The sequence below is a fragment of the Rhinopithecus bieti genome, unplaced genomic scaffold (genome assembly GCF_001698545.2).
Source record: "Rhinopithecus bieti isolate Rb0 unplaced genomic scaffold, ASM169854v2 scaffold_6536, whole genome shotgun sequence".
NCBI classification, from domain to species: domain Eukaryota; kingdom Metazoa; phylum Chordata; class Mammalia; order Primates; family Cercopithecidae; genus Rhinopithecus; species Rhinopithecus bieti.
In genome coordinates, this window is record NW_016805524.1 from 2008222 (window position 1) to 2012436 (window position 4215).

General features: G+C 46.7%; 1 protein-coding gene across 3 annotated transcripts in view; it reads left to right on the forward strand.

The window, feature by feature from the left end:
* The first annotated feature begins 3601 nt into the window (after positions 1–3601).
* Positions 3602–4215, forward strand: part of NCOA2 (nuclear receptor coactivator 2) — a 306070-nt gene continuing 305456 nt past the window's right edge. The window contains exon 1 of one of the 3 annotated variants that reach the window (XM_017872742.1): positions 3602–3742. The gene's annotated coding sequence lies outside the window, so the exon portion shown is untranslated. The remainder of the gene's footprint in view (positions 3743–4215) is intronic. The other 2 variants (XM_017872737.1, XM_017872739.1) reach the window with 2 other exon arrangements.

Sequence of the window (4215 nt, forward strand, 5' to 3'; positions counted from 1 at the left end):
TTACTTGACATCTCTGAAGCTCAGCTTTATTGTACGTAAAATGGGAATAATATACACATAATGACTACTTCAGTAAGGAAAAAATTTTTGTAATATGCTTGACCTATATTAGACATTTATTTGTGGTAGCTATAATATTTAAGGGATTTAGAAGAGAGCAAACAATAAGAATGAAACATTTCATCACATAGTTGTTCAATAATCAAATTGACAAACAAATGTTTTAACTGATGCCCCCACCCCATAATTACATTTTAATAGAATTAACTATAGATTTTTGCTTTGGCAATTTACGAGTGCACCGAAATAGAGATAACTATGCTACACACAGATTTAGCTGACATAATAATATTCCCTTACATTTGTTTAAAGAGCTTTATAGTTAACATCATATTTATTTGCTTATATTCTATAGCTCTTTTTACCATACTGTTACCTCTAATCTCATGATGTATACTAGAAGTGTTAACCGAAAAATAGTATAGAATCTCCCACTTTCATGCAGTTTACTTATGAAAAAAGTGAGTACTTCGAAAACTGTGGAAGAAAAGGCAGACAAAAATAGAAATTCTTGTCTTATAGCAGTCATATTGTTCTGATTATTCCTAGGTTATATTGTTAAATATATAATTTGTGATTTTCTTTACTTTTCCATGTTGCATTTATGATTCTGTTGACATTTTTGGTGTTTCCTTGCCTCATCCATTCATGGTATGTTGTTTCTACTTCCACTACATTTCAGTAATTTCCTTCCCCTTTAAGATCTGCACCCACATATTTTTTCCTTGTTGTTGTTCTCTTGGTAACATACCTAGTTCCTATATCTTTGCCTTCTTTTTTCTTTCCTTCTTCTTCCTTTCTTATTTTATGTCATTAAGTCAACTTATTTACTGCCTTTTCTACCTTTTCATTTTACATTATCACAGTAATGATTCACTAAAGATTATGGTTAGTTTTAATAAACAATTGTTGTGAGGTCTCGTGGGAATCAAAGTTCTTTCAAAGTATGGAAAATGTTTTTTATAAACATGTTTTATGAACAAGGGCTTGGAGGATGACGTGGGGAAGAGGACACGAGGACTGGAATAGATACTATTATTTATATTTCACAAATTCAATGAAACAACAGACATCATACATTTTTTGTTAAGTGCTATATAGCATGTACAAACAAGAACAAGACTAGGTCTTGGGCTCTGCGGAACTTACAATCTAGTGAAAGAGAAAGACAAATACATAAACAACTCTAGTGCAAGACAGACTACCGTGACAGCAAGAGCCTGAAGTTTAGAGGGCGCCCAGAGATGGTACTAGAGAGCGTTTAAGTCACACAATTCAAGCTCAGGCAATTGAGTAGCACTTGGGCATGGAGCTCATCTACTATGTTATCAGACGTTTATTTCTTGTAAGAAAACAGTCTTCAGCTGTTGTAAGACGTTTTATTGGGTAATATGGGAATGCAATGGGGGGAGTTATTTGTTTGCAGAGGTATCATGGGTAGTTTTAAAAAGTGTGAAATCTGTGATTGCAGAGGACTGATGGACTCTGGACTTCCGCCAAAATGGGAGGGATAGCAAGCAAGACGGAGAATTTTTTAAAAATTTTTCTTTCTTTCTTTCTTTATTATCACTACTCCTGATAACTCACAGTTGGGGGTGAGGACAGGAAAGCAAATCCGGAGTTCAGCATTGTGACAAACCTCAGGTGACTACTACCCCATTGTAGACAAGTTACAGACTGGTATTAGCAGAAGACAGGCCATAAACAAAATCTCCATTTCCTCTCAACGCTTTGGGAACATAATTCTATTATTCTAGCTAGCTAAAAAAAAAAATCTTTAAAAATATACATTAATACATAGTCAATGCAAACATTTCAAACGTTAGATAGGTGTGCAAAATAAAAAGTGGAAGTGCCTCATCACCCACTTACAATCCCCAGCGCTAACATTTGTTATAGGCTTCCAAGCATTTTCTATCCGCAAACACACACACACACCCCACACATATTTTTGTATTCTTTTGCCTAATAAAATTGGTGGTACACCCACAAATTTTAGGATGAAGACACATTTAAAAGCATGCACTTTGGAGCTCACCAGAACTGGGCTCATATCCTCTCCAACTACTGGCTGTGACCCTGGGCAAATTACTTCTTTTAGCTTCAATTTTTTTGTGTGAAGTGAAAAGCGGTAATGACTTCGGAAGATCTGAGGATTAAGGTCTATAGCAGATATACATCACCTAGCACAGTCAGATACATAATAAGTGTTCAATAAACACGTAATATGCTTGACCTATATTAGACATTTATTTGTGGTAGCTATAATATTTTAGGGATTTAGAAGAGAGCAAACAATAAGAATGAAACATTTCATCACATAGTTGTTCAATAATTAAACTGACAAATGTTTTAACTGATGCCCCCACCCCATGATTACATTGTCTACCGCAAGTGACCTTTCTCATCATAAGATTAAAATCAGGGAGTATGTTCCTCTCATAATTTGATAACTGCCATCAAACAAAAGTTGATTTTTTTCAACTAATTACCGTATAAGTTAGAAAAAAAAAACTTGCTTTTCCAAAGCGTAAAACAGATCCGTCTAAGTAACACTTAAATAGGGGTTCTCGCATTTTTAGTGCCAATCTCCTACGGGAGTCCCCTCAGTACTTTCTTCACGGATGTCTAGAGAATGGACTTGCCAATAAAAACTTCTGTGATTTCATGACGTGCCGAGAATTCTCAACCAGGTTAAGTTTTATATCCTGTGTGCAGCATTTGCTTTATCCCGAAATTGCCGGGTGGTGCCCCTTCCAGCTCCCACAGTCGCGCCTCTCCATCCCCTCTGGAGATACAACTGCAATGGGAGAAGCCTCTCTCTGTTGGAGCCGTAGGGGACTTGACGGATGCGGGGCGCCTCCCGGGAGCAGCGGCAGGACCGGGAGTTGGGTGGGGTGAGGTGCGCCCGAGGGGGTGCAGGCTGCTGGCCGAGGGGCCGGCCGGACGGGCGGGCGAGTCCTCTCCTGGCGACCCTGGGACTCGGCTCTCCCCGATCTTCGTCTTGGGGCACCTTCCCTGCCGTCTGCAGCCCCCAGGCCCCACTGTCTCTAACTCGGCGGCCCGGGCCCGTCCCAGTCGCTAGTTTTCTTTTTGGCATTGCCCTTTGCCCTCCCATGAAGTCCTCTGTTGACTCTCTCTTCAGTTCCAGTCACCCCTAGGTCACTCTCCCTCTACCACAGTCACCCATTTTGTCCCCTGTCCCCTTACTCTTCTTCAGCCCTCACCGGGCCGCCTTCTCATAGGACTCTGCCGACGGAGATGCTGCGGACCCCGCGGGCAGGGGCTGCTCCCCGGACAACCCTGCGTCCACCTTTGCCCCTTCCTCGGGAGCAAGAGAGGCAAGTTTCCGCCCCGTCCTTTTCCAGCTGACAGGACTTGGCTGCGGCCACTGCCGGGGAGGCAGAGGGAGGGACGGCCTGGCTCCCGAGCCCCCTCCCCTGCTCGCGAGCTCGCGCGGTCTGTCTCTCCGCAAGTGCGGAGACGCGGAGGAGGAGGAGGAGGAGGAGGAGGAGAAGGAGGAGGAGGAGGAGGGAGTTGGGGGAGGATCTCCATTGAAATAAACAACCAGGCAGCAGTTATTAACACGGGAACATGGCGGCCGCAGCCTCGGCTACAGCTTCGGCGGCGAAGGTCAGCGCCGACGGCAGCCGGCACCTGACGGCGTGACCGACCCAAGCCGGTAACCATGCCTTCCCCCGGGGCCGCGAGGGCGGGCGGAGGGCGGGCGGCAGGCGGGGGGCGCCGCGTCCCCACTCCCCGGCCGCGACTGCCCTTCCTGCGCCGAGCTCCGACAGAGCCGTGCGCCTCCGAGAGGCTGTTTTTGTGTGCGGGGACCGCCGCCGGAGTGCGCGGAAAACGGGAGTTGCATCCCGGAGGCGCAGCGACGCTGGGGAGTTGGGGCTTGGGGGTGGGGAGGGCGGGAAGCGGCGGGGAGACGCGGAGTCCCCGGGAGAGAAAGGAGGCGCTCCAGCGCCTTGCTAGAGCTCGGGAGACGAGTCCCGGAGCGCGAGGCGGGCGGAGGCTGCAGCCCGCGGCGCGGGCGAGAGGTGAGCGCCGAGGCGCGGCGGGGAGGCCGGGGGTGCGGGCGCGGCCCCCGCCCCGAGGAGCGAGTGCCTGTCGCCCAGTCCGGTGCGGGGTCGGCGGAGACNGAGG